This window comes from Pecten maximus, chromosome 18 (assembly GCF_902652985.1).
Source record: "Pecten maximus chromosome 18, xPecMax1.1, whole genome shotgun sequence".
In the NCBI taxonomy this organism is placed as follows: domain Eukaryota; kingdom Metazoa; phylum Mollusca; class Bivalvia; order Pectinida; family Pectinidae; genus Pecten; species Pecten maximus.
The window spans coordinates 29,373,346-29,395,958 of record NC_047032.1 but is presented as its reverse complement, the minus strand read 5'-3'; the positions used below and the strand labels follow the sequence as shown (position 1 = coordinate 29,395,958).

At 34.1% G+C, this 22,613-nt stretch overlaps 1 long non-coding RNA gene across 1 annotated transcript; it reads right to left on the bottom strand.

Moving 5' to 3' along the window:
- Positions 1-13,316: 13,316 nt before the first annotated feature.
- On the bottom strand, positions 13,317-22,225 carry LOC117316907. Its single transcript, XR_004530037.1, has 3 exons — positions 22,053-22,225; positions 14,778-14,856; positions 13,317-14,116 (listed from the first exon to the last, which is right to left on the bottom strand). It is a non-coding gene; the product is annotated as an uncharacterized LOC117316907 (long non-coding RNA).
- Between the last annotated feature and the right edge of the window lie 388 nt (positions 22,226-22,613).

The window sequence follows — 22,613 nt, the reverse complement described above, 5'->3', positions numbered from 1 at the left end:
CCACCTGACCGGCTAAATATAGTAACTAACAAACGTTTACCACCTGACCGGCTAAATATAGTAACTAACAAACGTTTACCATCTGATCAGCTAAATATAGTAACTACATTGTAACAAACGTTTACCACCTGACCAGCAAAATATAGTAACTAACAAATGTTTACCACCTGACCGGCTAAATATAGTAACTAACAAACGTTTACCACCTGACCAGCTAAATATAGTAACTAACAAACGTTTACCATCTGACCGGCTAAATATAGTAACTAACAAACGTTTACCACCTGACCGGCTAAATATAGTAACTAACAAACGTTTACCATCTGATCAGCTAAATATAGTAACTACATTGTAACAAACGTTTACCACCTGACCAGCTAAATATAGTAACTAACAAACGTTTACCACCTGACCGGCTAAATATAGTAACTAACAAACGCTTACCATCTGACCGGCTAAATATAGTAACTAACAAACGTTTACCACCTGACCGGCTAAATATAGTAACTAACAAACGTTTACCACCTGACCGGCTAAATATAGTAACTAACAAGTGTTTACCACCTGACCGGCTAAATATAGTAACTAACAAGTGTTTACCACCTGACCGGCTAAATATAGTAACTACATTGTAACAAACGTTTACCACCTGACCAGCTAAATATAGTAACTAACAAACGTTTACCACCTGACCAGCTTAATATAGTAACTAACAAACGTTTACCACCTGATCGGCTAAATATAGTAACTAACAAACGTTTACCACCTGACCGGCTAATTATAGTAACTCACAAACGTTTACCACCTGACCGGCTAAATATAGTAACTAACAAACGTTTACCACATGATCGGCTAAATATAGTAACTAACAAACGTTTACCATCTGATCAGCTAAATATAGTAACTACATTGTAACAAACGTTTACCACCTGACCAGCTAAATATAGTAACTAACAAACGTTTACCACTTGACCGGCTAAATATAGTAACTAACAAACGTTTACCACCTGACCAGCTAAATATAGTAACTAACAAACGTTTACCATCTGACCGGCTAAATATAGTAACTAACAAACGTTTACCATCTGACCGGCTAAATATAGTAACTAACAAACGTTTACCACCTGACTGGCTAAATATAGTAACTAACAAACGTTTACCACCTGACCAGCTTAATATAGTAACTAACAAACGTTTACCATCTGACCGGCTAAATATAGTAACTAACAAACGTTTACCACCTGACCGGCTAAATATAGTAACTAACAAACGTTTACCACCTGACCGGCTAAATATAGTAACTAACAAACGTTTACCATCTGACCGGCTAAATATAGTAACTAACAAACGTTTACCACCTGACCGGCTAAATATAGTAACTACATTGTAACAAACGTTTACCACCTGATCAGCTAAATATAGTAACTAACAAACGTTTACCACCTGACCGGCTAAATATAGTAACTAACAAACGTTTACCACCTGACCGGCTAATTATAGTAACAAACAAACGTTTACCACCTGACCGGCTAAATATAGTAACTACATTGTAACAAACGTTTACCACCTGACCAGCTAATTATAGTAACTAACAAACGTTTACCACCTGACCGGCTAAATATAGTAACTAACAAACGTTTACCACATGATCGGCTAAATATAGTAACTAACAAACGTTTACCATCTGATCAGCTAAGTTATATATAACACCTGTAATCCCATGATAATACATCATCCCGAACTCCTCGGGGTTTTTTTTCAAAAATACACGGTGTATTTTTGAAGAAAAAAAACGAGGAGTTCCAAATGGATCATACATAGCTTACCTGTACAAGTACAATGTACTGTAAAGTTTTCAATTACTGCGTGTTTTTAGCTCACCTGGACCGAAGGTCCGGTGAGCTTATGCCATGGCGCAGCGTCCGTCGTCCGTCCGTCAACATTTGCTTCAAATCGCTACTAGTCATAAAGTTCTAATTGGATTCTGACCAAATTTGGCCAGAAACATCCTTGGCAGAATGGGAACAGATTTTGCATAAATGGTGACTCTGACCCCTGAGGGGCCAAAGGGGCGGGGCCCAATAGGGAAAATAGAGGTAATTCCTTTAAATCGCTACTAGTCATAAAGTTATGAAGGGATTTGAACCCAATTTGGTCAGAAACATCCTTGGGGGAAGAGGAAGAGATTTTGCATAAATGGTGGCTCTGACCCCCAAGGGGCCAAAGGGGCGGGGCCCAATAGGGGAAATAGAGGTAATTCCTTTAAATCACTACTAGTCATAAATTTATGAATGGATTTGAACCCAATTTGGTCAGAAACATCCTTGGGGGAAAGGGAACAGATTTTGCATAAATGGTGATTCTGACCCCCGAGGAGCCAAAGGGGCGGGGCCAAATATGGGAAATAGAGGTAATTCCTCTAAATCTCTACTAGTCATAAAGTTATGAAGGGATTTGAACCCAATTTGGTCAGAAACATCCTTGGGGGAAGAGGAAGAGATTTTGCATAAATGGTGGCTCTGACCCCCAAGGGGCCAAAGGGGCGGGGCCCAATAGGGGAAATAGAGGTAATTCCTTTAAATCACTACTTGTCATAAATTTATGAATGGATTTGAACCCAATTTGGTCAGAAACATCCTTGGGGGAAAGGGAACAGATTTTGCATAAATGGTGATTCTGACCCCCGAGGAGCCAAAGGGGCGGGGCCAAATATGGGAAATAGAGGTAATTCCTCTAAATCTCTACTAGTCATAAAGTTATGAATGGATTTCAACCCAATTTGGTCAGAAACATCCTTGGGGGAAGGGGAAGAGATTTTGCATAAATGGTGGCTCTGAACCCCGAGGGGCCAAAGGGGCAGGGCCCAATAGTGGTAATAGAGGTAATTCCTTTAAATCACTACTACTCATAAAGTTATGAATGGATTTGAACCCAATTTGGTCAGAAACATCCCTGGGGGAAGGGAAAAAGATTTTGCATAAATGGTGGCTCTGACCCCAAAGGGACCAAAGGGGCGGGGCCCAATAGGTGAAATAGAGGTAATTCCTTTAAATCGCTACTTGTCATAAAGTTATGAATGGATTTGAACCCAATTTGGTCAGAGATATCTTTGGGGGAAGGGGAACAGATTTTGCATAAATGGTGGCTCTGACCCCAAAGGGGCTAAAGGGGCGGGGCCAAATATTGGAAATAGAGGTAATTCCTCTAAATCGCTACTTGTCATAAAGTTATGAATGGATTTGAACCAAATTTTGTCAGAAATATCCTTGGGGGAAGGGGAACAGATTTTGCATAAATGGTGATTCTGACCCCTGAGGGGCCAAAGGGGCAGGGCCAAATATGGAAAATAGAGGGAATTCCTCTAAATCTCTACTTGTCATAAAGTTGTGAAGGGATTTGAACCCAATTTGGTCAGAAATATCCTTGGGGGAAGGGGAACAGATTTTGCATAAATGGTGGCTCTGACTCTAAAGGGGACAAAAGGGAGGGGCCCAGTGGGGGAAATAGAGGTAATTCCTTTGAATCGCTACTAGTCATCAAGTTATGAATGGATTTGAACCCAATTTGGTCAGAAACAGGGGAACAGATTTTGCATAAATGGTGACTCTGACCCCCGAATGGCCAAAGGGGCAATTCTTGAGGTCTTTCAGACCTTAGAGAGTCTGGACTTCATTAATCTTTAAAGCAGTTCGGATTCCCACACTATAACCATATATAGCATTGTTAGAGTTTTACAAATAAAACAATTTGAATATGAACATTATTTCAACATTTGGTCTAATCCAACCAGGTGAGCGATACAGGCCCCATGGGCCTCTTGTTATAAACTAGAACAGAACGTATATCTGTAGGTGTGGTGAGTGGGTAGAAACAATATATTGTGTACAATTGTCATCTACCTGGTCCTCATTTTAAGGATGTAATTACAAAGTTTTATTTCATTCTCTTTACAAACATACATACAATAGTAGTGTTGATGAAATACAAATGTAGATACATTTATGAACGTATTATGGAGAACAAACAGTGGAAAATATTAATAGGATAAATACCGAATTTATTAACCTGGATTTAATCTCGATCTTCATGGCGGGTTAACTCGAAGAAGCAGAAGACGTTTATTTACTTGAGCTAGCTTTTAAAGATCTCTGACTAGTTTTTGGTTCTGACGCCAACAAATGCCCGTCATAAGTTTATCGCCTTGTTATCCTCTAACATTGTTGGAGTACGCCCGTCATAAGTTTCTCATCTTATCCTCTAACATTGTTGGAGTACGCCCGTCATAAGTTTCTCACCGTGTTATCCTCTAACATTGTTGGAGTACGCCCGTCATAAGTTTATCGCCTTGTTATCCTCTAACATTGTTGGAGTACGCCCGTCATAAGTTTCTCATCTTATCCTCTAACATTGTTTGAGTACGGCCGTCATAAGTTTCTTGTACTTTGTCAGTGATCTTCAAGCAAATCTGTATTTTCTTCATATCTTGCCCCCTTTTCATCGAGTTTGAGTTAGATTTACGGTTTAGTTTGTACATATCCTCTTTGATTTTAAGTTGACCAATCCCTATGTTGGCTGTTTTAAGCTATCCTAACCCCAGTTGACGCTGGTTACATGAATGGACATCGTATTGGGGTATTTCTGACTGATCCAGTCCCCTTTAACGAAAATGTTGGGTATGGCTGACGGTGCCTGATGGCGATTTTAGACCACGAATTCTCTCTGAACGCTAACCTGATGTAACAGACAGGATCTTAGGAGGTTTGGAGTTTGACTTCAGCTTGTGTTTTCTCAGAATTACGAAATATTTCGTCCGCACTGGCAAGAGTGTTAGCTGCAAGCTCCTCGGAGACGCTGGTTGGTAGTCTAATGGCGGAACGTAAGATCTACGAAAGTTATATGTACACCACCAAATTCTATAAATACTACGAACAAACGTAAATGAATTCTAAACATTTAGTTTGATATACAATAAGCGTGTGAATTAAAATCAAAAGGAGACGCTCACAAATGGCGTAGATTTGAAATCCGACGTTTTTTATGGAGGCGTTTACGCCTGCCATATTGCAATCACCTACGAGTTGTGACGTCACAACCTCTCACTTTCATTTTCATTATATTTCCTTGCACGGTTTCTTTTGGTTCATATATGATGTAGTTGAACTATATATTCTCTAATTTGATAATCAACTATTGATCGTGATACGAATGAAATCATAAATAGGACTCATTATAAAGTAAACGAATATTGGCAATATGGAAATATATACATATTGTAGTGTTTACATTGAATTTTACGTTTTATTGACGTTAAATAGTTTAATAACTTTAGATTGAAAATACAATACAAACTTGAAGATTCCATTGCAAAAGATATAAACTGTGAATCTGCCTGGTCTATATCTTGTCTCATTGTAGTAGTTGGTGGCTACCTCACTTATCAACATACAAAGGTCCGTCACATGCCATCCAGAGTAATTCGGGTAAAGTGTTTTGTCCATGGACCCAACCACAACAGCACAGACCGGCCCGTTTGTCAGCTTGCCGAGAAACACAAACCGACACGGATGTCCTTACATCAGGATGATGCGTGCAGGTGATAAAATTCAACAATACGTCACAAGTATTTATGATATATGTATTCATTTTTTATTACATCTAGACAATAGACAACATATATACATACATTTTACATATTATGCATCTATTCCTACATAAGTTTGTAAAGGTGATATATGTTATTTAGATTTTATAACTAACAACACATACACTTAATATATGTATTTAGTATGTTGAACAATCATATACTAGTAGTTGATTCAAAATATATGGCACTGGTTTCGAATCCGCGGTTGTTCGTTCACTGAACAGTTTAAAACCTTTCTAAAGATAAATAGCCGTACGAGCACGAGTTTGTTTGTTGTTTGTTTGTTTGTTTTTTTTTTTTTCGTTTTTATTAAACTGTCCGGTTTGATACTGCATCCATTTTATTGCTATTTATTTCGTGATCTCCTTCAAAAAAAAAATGTTCCAGAATCTCATATTGCCTCGTACGGTTTCATTTCAAGAAAGGTTAAACGTTTCTAAACTACTGGTTCAAAATTTATTTCTTAAATCTATCTACAAATCACTAACACGTGCAAACATTCTACAAACTAACAGATATAAATTATACAAAGTTCATTTGAAATCTAGTACAAAACGTGATGAAGTCTCCGATCCGTTTTTGTCTTGTTTTTAAAATGTAATCTAAATATATTCGCTACTTAAAAGTAATTTTCAAATAGGTTTTATTATCTAAGACCATATTGAAACAATTTTATATGTACAATTATTGTTTGTAGTAGAGTAGACACAATACGGTTCATTCAGCGCTCTGACGTCATTTTATAGTGTAGATTCTATCACCCAGAGACATGAAATCGATCCTCAACGCTTATACTATAAACTATTACATAGATCATTAAGGTTCATTTTTTACAATATTGTACAGATACTTATTACAACCTTTTATCAGCTTCTCGCCGTTTATATATATATATATATATTCTGAAGAGTCGCCATGACGCGACGAAAGCGCTAACGGAGAGTTTTTTTTTTTTATTTTACTTTTATAATTCGTCCGTAAGGATAAAAACAATTTATTATCTATTATATATATATATATATATATAAAGTTCTCTTTTTAAAGTTGATGTTCTGAAGAACTAATAATAAATTTGACTTTAAACAGAGATGACAATGAATGCTAATGCTTAAACAGATTATCATTATGTTCATTGGAATGGTAAAATAACTTACTGTATAACATAAAATATTCGTTACATATAAACACGAATTCACGTTTTTCGTGGTTGATAAACAACCTCGAACTTGGTTGAATAACCAGACCACTATTTACATGATGCTCCCGCAAACATTAATTGTGTTCCACGTAGCTATCTAAATAGTCTGAAACCACGAAAGAAAGAACTCACGGATATTTTATGTTATACAGTATTCAGAAGTCAAGTGACGATGCATTTCATCATCGGATAATCACAGATTTTGGTAAGTATTATTACGTTTATAATCTAGGTTATATTAACAATTTGATATATACACAAATAAAACATATCAACCTTCATCTCAAGCATGCTGCCATTTATCTCACCACTAGTGTGTAAGCTAGTTCTTCATAATGTCAAAAATCTAATAAAGATCAACTCGTCCATTCAGACACAATTAAACACAAGAAATACCACTGCCCAATGGACGAGTGGTACTTAATTCACCGGGATATTCATCCACATAGTATATTTAAATTCAATGTTATATATACATCTATAACTATTATATACAGTGTGTACATGTATATCACGTGACATGCATCTTAATACATTCTCACAGATATACTTTGTATCTCATACAAATTTTCAGATAAACTTTATATCATACACATGCTAACAGATAACTTTATATCTCATAAACATTGTCACAGATAAACTTTATATCATATACATTCTCACAGATAAACTTAATATTCCATACATATTATTATACATAAACTTTATATATCATACGCATTCTTATAGATCAACTTTATATTGCAAACACATTATCACAGATAAACTTTATATCCCATACACATTCTTATAGATAAACTTTGTATCTCGTTCACATTGCCATATATATACCTCATGCACAATATCACAGGTACACTTTGTTTACATAAACTGCTTTTCGCCAATTTACCCTTATAGTTGTCATCTATTTTTAATACAAGTTCTTTGTCCAATTTTCTATCAGTGGATTATTTTAACTTATTTCAAATTATTTGTAAACATATTTTAGTCAATTTGTATCCCTGGTTCTCTTCTTTCTCTAACCATTTATCTTGTTTAAAACATTTTAAAGTTTTACTAATTCTCTCCGTCCACACATTTCACCGGGTTGTAACATCTAGTTTTATTGATTCTTCTCTCCATCTACACATTTCACCGGGTTGTAACATCTAGTTTTATTCATTCTTCTTTCCATCTACACATTTCACCGGGTTGTAACATCTAGTTTTATTCATTCTTCTCTCCATCTACACATTTCACCGGGTTGTAACATCTAGTTTTATTCATTCTTCTCTCCATCTACACATTTCACCGGGGTGTAACATCTAGTTTTATTCATTTTTCTCTCCATCTACACATTTTACCGGGTTGTAACATCTAGTTTTATTCATTCTTCTCTCCATCCACACATTTCACCAGGTTGTAACATCTAGTTTTATTCATTCTTCTCTCCTCCAAACATTTCACCGGGTTGTAACATCTTAATCTATTCATTCTTGTCTCCATCTACACATTTCACCGGGTTGTAACATCTAGTTTTATTCATACTTCTCTCCATCTACACATTTCACCGGGTTGTAACATCTAGTTTTATTAATTATTCTCTCCATTTACACATTTCACCGGGTTGTAACATCTAGTTTTATTCATTCTTCTCTCCATCTACACATTTCACCGAGTTGTATCATCTAGTTTTATTCATTCTTCTCTCCGTCCACACATTGCACCGAGTTGTAACATCTAGTTTTATCCATTCTTCTCTCCATCTACACATTTCACCGAGTTGTAACATCTAGTTTTATTGATTCTTCTCTCCATCTACACATTTCACCGAGTTGTATCATCTAGTTTTATTCATTCTTCTCTCCGTCCACACATTTCACCGAGTTGTAACATCTAGTTTTATTCATTCTTCTCTCCATCTACACATTTCACCGAGTTGTAACATCTAGTTTTATTGATTCTTCTCTCCATCTACACATTTCACCGAGTTGTAACATCTAGTTTTATTCATTCTTCTCTCCATTTACACATTTCACCGGGTTGTAACATCTAGTTTTATTCATTCTTCTCTCCTTCCACACATTTCACCGGGTTATAACATCTAGTTTTATTCATTCTTCTCTCCTTCCACACATTTCACCGGGTTATAACATCTAGTTTTATTCATTCTTCTCTCCTTCCACACATTTCACCGGGTTGTAACATCTAGTTTTATTCATTATTCTCTCCATAAAAACATTTCACCGGGTTATAACATCTAGTTTTATTCAATCTTCTCTCCATTTACACATTTCACCGGGTTGTAACATCTAGTTTTATTCATTCTTCTCTCCGTCTACACATTTCACCGGGTTATAACATCTAGTTTTATTAATTCTTCTCTCCATCTACACATTTCACCGGGTTGTAACATCTAGTTTTATTCATTCTTCTCTCCATTTACACATTTCACCGGGTTGTAACATCTAGTTTTATTCAATCTTCTCTCCATTTACACATTTCACCGGGTTGTAACATCTAGTTTTATTCATTCTTCTCTCCGTCTACACATTTCACCGGGTTATAACATCTAGTTTTATTAATTCTTCTCTCCATCTACACATTTCACCGGGTTGTAACATCTAGTTTTATTCATTCTTCTCTCCATCTACACATTTCACCGGGTTGTAACATCTAGTTTTATTCATTCTTCTCTCAAACTACACATTTCACCGGGTTGTAACATCTAGTTTTATTCATTCTTCTCTCCATCTTCACATTTCACCGGGCTGTAACATCTAGTTTTATTCATTCTTCTCTCCATCTACATATTTCACCGGGTTGTAACATCTAGTTTTATTCAATCTTCTCTCCATTTACACATTTCATCGGGTTGTAACATCTAGTTTTATTCATTCTTCTCTCCATCTTCACATTTCACCGGGCTGTAACATCTAGTTTTATTCATTCTTCTCTCCATCTACACATTTCACCGGGTTGTAACATCTAGTTTTATTCAATCTTCTCTCCATTTACACATTTCACCGGGTTGTAACATCTAGTTTTATTCATTCTTCTCTCCATCTACACATTTCACCGGGTTGTAACATCTAGTTTTATTCATTCTTCTCGCCATCTACACATTTCACCGGGTTGTAACATCTAGTTTTATTCATTCTTCTCTTCATCTACACATTTCACAGGGTTGTAACATCTAGTTTTATTCATTCTTCTCTCCATTTACACATTTCACCGGGTTATAACATCTAGTTTTATTCATTCTTCTTTCCGTCCAAACATTTCACCGGGTTGTAACATCTAGTTTTATTCATTCTTCTCTCCATCTACACATTTCACCGGGTTGTAACATCTAGTTTTATTCAATATTCTCTCCATCTACATATTTCACCGGGTTGTAACATCTAGTTTTATTAATTCTTCTCTCCATCTACACATTTCACCGGGTTGTATCATCTAGTTTTATTCATTATTCTCTCCATCTACACATTTCACCGGGTTGTAACATCTAGTTTTATTCATTCTTCTCTCAATCTACACATTTCACCGGGTTGTAACATCTAGTTTTATTCATTCTTCTTTCCATCTACATATTTCACCGGGTTGTATCATCTAGTTTTATTCATTCTTCTCTCCATCTAAACATTTCACCGGGTTATAACATCTAGTTTTATTCATTCTTCTCTCCATCCACACAATTCACCGGGTTATAACATCTAGTTTTATTCATTCTTCTTTCCATCTACACATTTCACCGGGTTGTAACATCTAGTTTTATTCATTCTTCTCTCCTTCCACACATTTCACAAGGATGTAACATTCTGTTTGCCCATAGGGGGTCAGTATTTCCCTATATACAATTGATTATTCAGTTATATATTTTTAGATTGGATAATCTGAAGCATAAAACATTCTCACCGCAGACAAATCTACAATACGGACGATTATTGTTATTGTAAATTACAATACGGATTTTATTCTACCGAAGTCACAAAGTAATTTTTTGAAAAGCAGTTTTTGTATACATTATAAGATTGTAACGTTATATTTCTAGGCCACTGCTACGAGTTTGATTATGATTTACTTAACAGTTACGTATACTAAGTATTTAAATTTACAGGAAGAATGCACCCATCATGATACAGTTAACACACATCACTGAGGCACCTAGATATTTCATTTAAAAATCCATCACACTCATTTCAATATATGTTCATAAATTATGATTATAGCATATACTTAGTATACCATTTCAATAGTTTGTATACGTCACAAAATGATCTCAACTTCAACACATAACACACGTTATATATTCATCATACACTCCTCTCATATTTACTTGTTCACTCAAGCATTAAATAATCAGCATTTTATGACATAATGGCACAAATAAAAATAACCGGGTTGAAATAATTCATCCGTGAATGGCGATAGTTCGAAGAACGTATAAGCCATTCCCCTGAGAAACAACAACGTTTGAAATAACGTTAATGCACTATACAGACATATCAAGCGATATGTGTGAGGACAGAAAACAATGACATGCAGTACCATGACAACGTATAAGTTAATATCTATTTTTGTAGATTATAAAAAGGGATAATTCTTTCTTAATGATTCCATATTCAAAAATTCAAAAATCAAAATGCGCAAAACCTTCTATGTTTTAACAAATGTGTCTTAATTGGCATAAACCATATGTTTTAACAAAGGTGTCTTAATTGGCATACACCATATACATATATATATTTAACTATTTAATTATACCATCAGTGAATTAATAGCGATACCACCGTACAGTACAGACTGTCGCTATTACCTCACAGATCGTGTATCTAGTAATACGCATCCAGCTAATGATCCAGTACCTATATTGGGCCATCACGTTGCTATCACTTCTTAGGCGCTAATTATTCAATTATATATGTATTTGTATTTAACGAATATCAGTGACGATTTATTTGTGTTTGATGTACTATATCGTTCATTGTTTTCTGTCCGCTTTACGAAATGATGGTAAAAGCTACCACTACTTCAAAATAGATTTATATACACTGAAGCATAAATATTATGCAAAATAAAATTGAAAATAAAGCAGCAATTTTCAATTGCAATTTGTTTTCAAGAGGAAGCAAAAAAACAAATAAAATTGTTAAAATTATGATTCACAATTTTCATTGTACATTATCACGAGTAATAAAATAGTTTTGGCACAGAATAACAATCAGACATTAATTATGTGTAATTGGAATAATAAAAGTGAATCATATTGTTTTAACGATTGTATCTATGCGTCGACTTGAATACGATACAGTTCGCCCCTTTAGGTACCGTTATCATATCATATCACCTCTGCCTTACCCGGCACAACGGAACGATCTTAAAAACTACTTCTAATTGAAGCATATGATGATGGATACAGATGTACAGATGTACAATGTCAGCGATCCAGGACCCCTAATTCAGATCCTCAATAACTTAACTTCAATGTAGTACGAGTATATCATAAAAATGGAATCTAAAACTGAAGTTGTAAAAGAATTTATAATGATCTCTCAATGCATAACACGAAATAGTTCGGAAAATGTTAGCTATATTTCAAGAATTATTTTCTCCTTTTTGTTATTTCAAAGATTTTTAAACGAGTCGTTAAGCTGATACGGATTTAAATAGCTGGGTCCTGAATAAGTATTACATCACTATATTAGTTTGCATAGATATGGTACAATTAAGTATTGTCAACTTTATGTACAATTTCACATTTAGGTATTGTCAACTTTATATACAATTTCACATTTAAGTATTGTCAACTTTATATACAATTTCACATTTAAGTATTGTCAACTTTATGTACAATTTCACATTAAGTATTGTCAACTTTATGTACAATTTCACATTAAGTATGGTCAACTTTATGTACAATTTCACATTAAGTATTGCCAACTTTACGTACAATTTCACATTAAGTATGGTCAACTTTATGTACAATTTCACATTAAGTATTGCCAACTTTACGTACAATTTCACATTAAGTATTTATAACTTTATATACAATTTCACCGGGAAGGTCATCCTTCATTTAACTGTCGGTCTATTTCCGAATCAGTATATTTACATCGATACGATACAGTAGAACATCTGATACTCCGTAAATCTCGTTAAATCTCGTTAATACGTATTTTCTGACAATAGGTTTGCTCTATTTTACTCTCACCATGAAGCTCGTTATCTTTATACCTCACATACTCAAATAAATTTCGGGGTAATCAAAATTTGCATTTATTTTTGTTTTACAATATAATTTTACGGCTTATCGAGGTTCTATCTGTAGTGGATTAAAAAAGAATGTTCATACCGTTTCACAGACTGAACGTTCTTTCTTATATATCTATATGAACTATATATAATCATATCTATATAGAATTTATATAATTATGATTATATCTATATACATTGTAAACTGTATATTATTATAATGATATATAGTGCACACCGATTCTCTTTCTATCACCCTTCATCAACACACATATACGCAATGCATTAGTATATACACAAACGTACTTTTACACATATATACACTCTTAATGAATAGCCTAGCTATAACATCTTTCCTTTTCTCATCTACTCTGAATATATTGTTTACACAATACTATTAAGTTAGATGTTATGTGTTATTGGGTCTTGATATACCCAGGATTCTGACATGTCAAAAAACTGTAACAATTCTCTAACAACAGAAGAATACAGACATGCACAGCAAATTATACGCTTTTACATAATTTTTAAATATCTATTTTAATGATCTGCAACTAATTGTGCGAATCACTTTTGAACAACTATTCACCAATGTTAAAATAAAGACCACGTATGAGAAATAATGGTCTGTGTATTCCCTCCTTCTTTTCGCCATTAGATGCTCTTCAGGGACAAGAAGGTATAGTCTGTTTGTACCTTCCATTTATCGAAATGATGCTTTCCGTTGGTAGTTAACACTTTATGATGGTACAGTCTATTTTTTAGAGTGTAAATGAATCTTCTTTATTTTTTATTTGAATCCCCATGCAGTATGGTAACAGCTGAACTTTTGACGTTTTCCATATGTATCACAAATTCACTTAAGTTGTTCACACTGAAACTCGTATGACAAATAACTCAAGACGGTACTGGGTAATCATACGACTTCTGGCTGTAGTCTGCTGCATGGCTTGACTTACCAATTGCCCCAGAGAGGTGGTCAGCTGGCAAGTACATGATCTTAAAAGTCCATTTTATTTAATTCCATTTTCCATTTCTGTCTGGAAAAAAAAATGCACATGAAATAAGATATTTCGATAAGAGTAGATTGCCGTGTCAAAATGTCGGAATAAAATCAATTATCGTTGCAAAATAGAGTCACATGTATTAGACGTTAGAAACTGAGTAGTATTTATACTAGATTTAACTCCCCTTGTCTGACACTCCTGGAACAGACATACTAGCAATCTCATTTCATTAATTCAAGTCTCATTTTTATTCACAATTTGTAAAAAGATTAGAGATATGCAAGTTTAATGTTCAATCCATTCAAGATAAGAATACCGTTTTTGTTTGATGAGAATATCGTTTTTGTTTCTCGAGAAATGATTTCCTTTGTATAATTAAGAAAACCCAAGCCTTTGACACCAAATTTCAATACAGCACTTCTTCAGTCTTTGTTCACGCGAGCAACTAGATAATATAATGTTTTACCAGCTTCTTCTTATGCTACCAGATCAAGGGACATATCTTGACTGTAATACAAACACATTATATGTACAAAGACCCGACAGATAATTACCCAATGAAATATCAAGTAAATAGATATGTACCTGGATGTTTTTCTCTAATAGAGATGTGACTTTAAGTATTTCCGGTCTACATAAGAGTAAAAGTTATGTAAAAATACCGCGACAATGAGACAACTTTCAAAACACTCACCCTTTACACAGTAAATAACTTTTCAGTAGCAGCTGAGATCATTTCATGTATACGATGAGATTCCATGTGTAGATGTCATCTGAAATGTACAAATTGTTATCCATGTTAAACAAGTTATTTTTAAGAAGTAAAACGGAACATGTCACTAATGCTGGTACATGTACAGGTTGATTTATAATCGACGTAACAATCGTGATGTCATGTACAATAGTGTGACGTCATTTATAAATTCCGTCATTTCGTCACTTATGTAACTGACGAGGCTCATTGGTATGTTTTTGTATGTGTATCATATTATTTGAATTGTGTGACAATATTATAAATGCTCCCTATCATATAATAAAACGACATCTCGTCACTTATAGTACTTATAGTACTAAACTTTGTGTCACTTTATCGACATCGGACATCCCATTACTTATTTGACTTTTACTTTAAAATATCTACATTGTAGTAGCAACATGAATATATTATAAATTGATCGTTTTATGGCATCTATTGACCAGATATTGCCATATCATAAGATTACCAAACTTATGATTATTCTAGAACCAAATAAGTTGAATGAGAGTAAATTCTATGAAAATTATTATTACTTACATTTATTGTTTTAGTTACCAATGACGTAATTCCTTGTAACACAATATAATCCAAAAGAATATCTATTCTTTACACATATCCAACGATAAATTAATCCGTCCCTATCTCAGCGGTAGGTCGGCACTAGTCGAACTAAGGTCACCTGTACATTATATACTACCCTTTTCTGGCACGTGTGGGTATTTATAGATCATTGCAATTGAACATGCCGCTTCATGGCTTCTACTTGCTGTGTATTGGCTTTTTCTCCAGTGAATGTATTTACGCATGCGCATTGTGTGAAAGAGGTCACTGACCACTCCGGTCAGACTAAAACGACTGTTGTACACACGTACATACGGGAATTAATATAGCATCGATCAACTGTTGTAGTAGAAACATGTTATATATATTTCTGGTTGTAGCTCCTATCTTTATATTGTACGTTGATAAGAAATCCTCTTTTGGAAATTAATTTCGTCTTATCTCTGGTATTGATAAATAAATAACAAGGTAAAGTCACTTTCACTGATTATGAAAAATGAAGGACCCGACATTCGTTTAGTATTGCTTCAATTATACTTGATTTCAATCATAATTTTACGTTTTGTTATCAGGCAATCGTCCGTCCAACTGTTGAATGACTGATAACAGAGCTTCATCGAATTGAAATCAAACCGTATGATGACTATATTGTATACATAGCATATTTACATATGATTTAACCTCTTCCATAACTAAAACACTGAACTCCGTTTTCTTTTGTACTGGTATTTCCTTGCAAGCCCATGACGTATCATTGTAAAGCCATGCATACAGCCAACCGGGGGGTCACTGACTGATGAGGTCAACACAGATCAGGCCGTACTGGTACGTAAGTAGACTTGCTCAAGTCCTTTATACCTCACATTTTGCCATATCAGTATTTCTACCTTGGTCAGATCTATCGTCCAGTCAGTTATTTAAACACATAAGCGGGTCATAAAGATATGCAATACATCCATTTATCTATTCTAAACAACGATTATATAGACTGCGTTTGCTAGTGTGATATATTTTACTGATAAGGAAAGCTTTAATTAATTCCCCTAATCGGTGTCCCTACCTGCCTCACCAATAGGCATTTTAACTTTCGATAGTGTCAAAATCGTAAAATCTTCTTATTTTAATAAGGAGTCCCTAATGTTTTCAGTCTTATCTGATACTGATTTGCAGAGATATCCAAAACCATAAAGTATTTGATTTTATCAAAATATGTATCTTACGTTATCAGCTTTATTAATTTATTTATCATATCATATCTCTTCTTATGTTAATCCATCTAGCGATGTATAAAGCACGTGATATATAAAAGTTTGCATTACAAGACACTCGGCAAAGAACGGGTGGAGGCTGAGGCATGACACCAAGCTAATATATCACGCGCAATAGCCTTGTGCCTGTCGCCGATAAAATTTGCTTCTATAACGAAATTATAAGATAAAACATTTTAATGATTTCTATTCATTTTTTGTTACGTTAACATACATCAGTATATGCCTGAGTAATGGGTATTTGCTCTGTAGCTGGTATAGGTAAACCCGACAGTACGTATGTTTTGAAGAAAATGTTTAAGAATATCTTTAAAAATATACATTGATATTTACGTATTATTAACAGAATACATATAGTGATAATTTGTCACTTATATTAAAATGATATTACACAACACTATAAAATGAAATAATGGGGAAAAAAATTCATAATTAAAAATGCATCACATACATGTATAGGTAACAATGATATATAGTACTTTCAATAAGTTTTTTCTTGTTTTTCCCCTTTCAATTAGATATGATTACTATATTATAACTCTAATTCTTACTAATTGAATTATTGATTCAAAAAAAAAATAAAGGTGCATTTTGTTATAATCACATAAAGAGTTAACAGCATAAACCTCAATGATATGTAGTCAAAACATTTTACCAATTCCATTAGTTATTTTTCTCTGAACACTGACTGTACTTGACGTTACTGAAAATAGATTATAGATTGCAATTGCAATGGCAAATGCCCAGATTAGGGTTGATTTCTTGGAGAATGGTAGAGTATCAAGCTGGAGGTAAACCATGCGCAAAGAAGAGGGAAAATCGCCAACTGGAATGGAGACTCCAGACTCTGAAGATGAGACTACGAAACAACACCATGAATGTGACTGCATATGCTGATGCAACTTCACATCTTATCCACTTGGAGTAATAAATCCAGGATAATGACAATTATATACACGTGTATCATATACTTGCAATTGTGTTTCCTAAACATTAACATTCAATATCATAAAGCAACCTAAATGATTATGATATACTTTGAGAAATGGAACTTGTGTATTCTAAACATTATATACAAGTGTAATTTAACATTCGATTTCATAAAGAAACTTGAACTTGCAAGGGTTATGATTAGCGTATACTCGTGTTAAAGGAAGTGACAATTATATAGACTAGTGTTTCTTTGTAATAATAAGATTAAACTATTTATTACGTGAATAATTTCGTATGTGAAGACTGCATATATGAGAACCACCGATATGATTAAACAGTGATTTTGGTGATATTGTGAACTTTATCCGTGATTTCTAGGATTATACTGATTTATGCTTTATTATTCAATCAGTTTCATGATCATACGTTATTTAAATTGTTTTACTTGAACTATTAAAATGTCATTTAAAGTGTTTTTGTTTTTAATCGTTTTCTCTTAAGTACATTATATCAGAGACTTGTATATCAGATATACAAACAATATACAATTCTATGATTATATATACCTGATATATATCACAATGAAACAGGTAACGTTGAGGTAACGTTGACTTGAACTTATTGATAATGTGCCATTTCAATGTAAAGGTTAAAATTGAACAAATGTATTTTCTGTTTTATTTACAAAACATATTAGTTATGATAAAGTGTGAAATTTATAACAATGAAATATATAGAAATTTATGAAAATTTGAGTTATTCGATTTTAATATTTTTTAATTATATAAAAGTATTTGTGATATATATATATATATATATATAGTATACATTATCTATAAACTGTTAACAGCATACTGTGCTGGCCGTGCCAGGTCATTCACTTCAGTAGAGATTCTAGAACGTTCCCGGCATCTCCTGTATTCATCATGAGATATCATCTTAATCATCATTACGGAATAATAGTCCTGTGACTTTAAAAGATAATTATGTTTGGTTTGAAAACTTGTTCATACATACATGTAATTTAATTAGGAGAATATTGACCTAAATATGTTTTATTTTTTTTACCGCGTGCACGAGTTCCAACCGTGTTAATTTATGATTATGTACGGATTTCAAACTACATTAATGTAGATCATATATCAGGACAACCGATATCAATCATCTATATAATGGTGATAGTACGCGAGTCACAACTAACTGACATCGCAGAAATAGAGCTTGAATAATATACAGCAGTCAGGACATTTAACAGGACCCACCATCCTACATCGGAACAAGCACACTTGTTAGAACAGAAGGGTATTGATCTAATTATTGTAGACCTAGGAGTCATTCACCTTTACCAGGCTATATCGTATTCTGGTTGTATTGGCCGTCCACAGTGGACAAAAAACTAGGTCAAGATCCAATTGGTCTTATATGTGTTGGGGACAGTGGTGTAGTGGTATATGGTATCGATTATATAGGGAGGTCAATAACCTTAAGTCATAATCATCCTCTGTCGTTCAGAACCACATAGGCCTTAGAGTAAAAGTCTCAAAAGATATTAGCACCTTTCAATACAGAATTATATACAGTAAAACCAAAATTAAACTTCATCATGCAGCTGTTTCGTCTTCTAGGAATCGTCAATGTAAAGACCTCGGGCATTTATACCTAGGAGCTGGGATACTAATCAATGCAGCAATGTGATAACGGTGTTGTTTTCTATTATGTAAAATTGAATTGTGTTCGTTCTAGCAGTGATGGTGCTTGTCAATTATTTATGTAAAATATAAGCACCATGTTGCTGGTGGTTTTATGAAGAACTGTACATGTAGTAACCTTACAATATATGAAATATTGATACATTGTGTAACCTATGCAGTATATTATTTATTTTTATATTATTACAGGATTATTATATTGAAGCATGATTAGTGTGAAGTATCTGCTGTTATACGTTACCAATAGCATGGCCTGTACACAGGTACTATCCTCGTATGCCAAGAGTGTATTGACAGACGAGACTAGTAGTGTGGGCTTGTACAGGTCATTCACCCCAATATACATCCATATACACCTTCCCAATACATAAATAATACGTGTACATATAGAAGCGTATTGATACAATAAGTAAGTTTTGTCTAAATACTCCGTAATAGGTGATACACTGAGTACTCCCACGCCTATCGATAGTTTATAATATGCTAATGGGGCCCGCAAGAAGTAGGGGAGCATTGATCCAGTGAGGAATATAGGTCACTGACCGAAAGCACACAAAACGTGTTGTATGTATATATATATAAATATATATATATAGGTGGGGTTAGTGTCGTCTAAGAAAATTGGAATGATTGCGAGCTTGTACTATTTTTATAGATGATATATCAATTTTAAAACAATGTTTGTTACTTACTTTCTTACTACAAATACCGGGTACTAGATAAACAACCAATATACTGCCAGTTTGTTTGAGCATAATTGTATATGTTGCTTATATGTAAAGTATATAACACATGCATGGATTCTATTTATATTATCGATTTAGGAGATTAGATTTATTTCTGGTGCAGGATGGAAATCCTCTACACGTATTACTGAATATATACAAAAAAAAGTATATGTAATAATATGGATACAGATCATTTAGCTCTATATTTGTACTGTTTATTATTCCAGGCGCATGTATTTATCAAAACCTAGTTAAGAATGTGGATGTTTAAGGGTTAGCTGTATAGGAGAATAATATTGAATTTCAAACACGAATTACTTCAATTTTGAACAAATCTAGTTAAGTAATATATTTGTTGGGACATGCAGTTTCTTCAAATCACCAATAATATGCTGTAGATGGTGACAGTGTCTGCTATAGAGTTACTTTGTGGTAAAATGTATATCATGGAATAGTTCCAGTCATACAAATAATCAAACCTGAACATAGCCATACTGTTAAGTTCACAAATATCTATAGCACACGGTAGGAGTAATTGTTGGAGCGGAATTTACTTTATGGATGTATAAACACTTATTTTGTTTTTATCTTGAAATGCACATGGCGGCTGTGAACAATATTACACAAATATGGCAAATGCTCCTATGGCATACATTTAAGACATCTGATCATAGTAAAATGGACGTTTTATGACAAATTATTAAACAGGTGAGTTTGACCCCTTTGTAGAAATATGCATCTTTTACCCAAAACTCAGCGGTTGAATATTTTTCCTAAACACAGTCTTCTTGCGATGTCTAGAATTCTTGATAGCGTGAATTAAGAACATTTTTTATGTTAGATATGCTTCCTTAAATGCCATATTTGTGCGATATTATTCACAACCGCCATTGTCATTCCAAGGTCAATATAGAACCAGTGTTCGTACATATTATAAAGTCAAATCTGGTCAAACCAATGCTGCTATTGTGTGCTTAAGATACCTGTGAAGCTATGAGCATAATGACATGGTTGTTTAGTGCAATATACGCGATACAAATGCTAATTGTGACCCCCGGAAACATGCATTTTCGCATGTTTTGTGGAAATTACAAATTACATTACAGTAAGGCCCATGGTTTGCCATGATACATATTAGGAATTTATAGGTTTGTAAAATATCAATGTTTTACAGAATTTGCTGTTTAGATGCCCCTTAACGTCTGCATCTGGTAAGTATTAAGTGTTACACCTTGTTGATAAAGTATTGGCTTATATTGTTTTCTATCATTAATAACCAGATGCAGACGCATCATTATTAACTAGAATTGAATCAATTCAGTACTGGCTTGGGTTCCCCCACCCCCTAGGTTCTAGGACACATTGATGCATTGTAAATATGCCAAATTAAAGCACTGGTGAGAAAGTGATATAAAGTACATGTACTTTCTAAATAAAACCGTAATACAAAATATAATGTTCATATATCAAACCACAACAATTGTGAAGTGTGAAATACACAATATAATCAAACTTCAATCATGATTTAGTCTGAAAAACATACAATGTACATCTCACTACAACCGTGATTAAGTGTGAAAAACATACAATGTACATCAAACTTCAATCATGATTTAGTGTGAAAAACATACAATGTACATCAAACTACAACAATTGTGAATTGTGAAAAACACACTTCAATTATCGCATAAGATAATATAATATTTGACATATTTTCTTTACATTTATAAATTGTCTGGAAAAAAACAAGTAGCTGATTACAGAAAACAGGAAGTATATTGAGAACGAATGACCTAATAACTGAATTTGAATTTCGGTCATACTTGGGGGGAAAACCTCGTCATCCCTCTGCAGGACAAATGACAGTACTGAATCGGGGAAAAGTCAAAATTATCTAAAAAGGGGCATTTCTTACGTGCTTTTAAAACAAATTCACAAAAATGCAACGTCATTGAAAATATAATTACAAATGTATATAATTACATTTGTATTGCCATTGTTTATATAACTTACCACATTTAGTTCTATCTCAGGCAAATGTATCCTTTGGTTCGTATCCTCTCTGTCCAGCTACATTTGTGTGTCCCTCCCCGCCGGGCTGCCCCTCCCGGCCAGCCAGATCTGGCCGGGCACCTTGTTCTAGACTGATTATTACAAGTTATCTCACAGTCTCATTATACAGTCATCATCGGCGTTAAACGCTTTTCGCTCAACTTCTCTTGCTTGCTTTTTACTACAAACTGAAGATCACGTATAGATATTTAGGATATATCTAAAATAGCACAAAACGTATCAAACACCCCTCGCCCAAATTATTTGTCCTTAGTTTGTAATGTAAAAGGATAACTGTCAGGTTATTAAGGAGAAGTCATTTAAGGACGCGAGCTCCTATTGGTCTGTATGTATGTCAGTAGGCAATGTCATGGTGTAACTAGGGCTCACTGACCCACCCAAGTATATATTCCGCATAATGTGTTCTATGCGGCCACGCGTTTCAGCCGAGGGGGTCAATGAACGCTGGTCCGCACGTTCGACTGTAGTGAGGGTCAATGACCGATTCAATTGAAGGGAAAT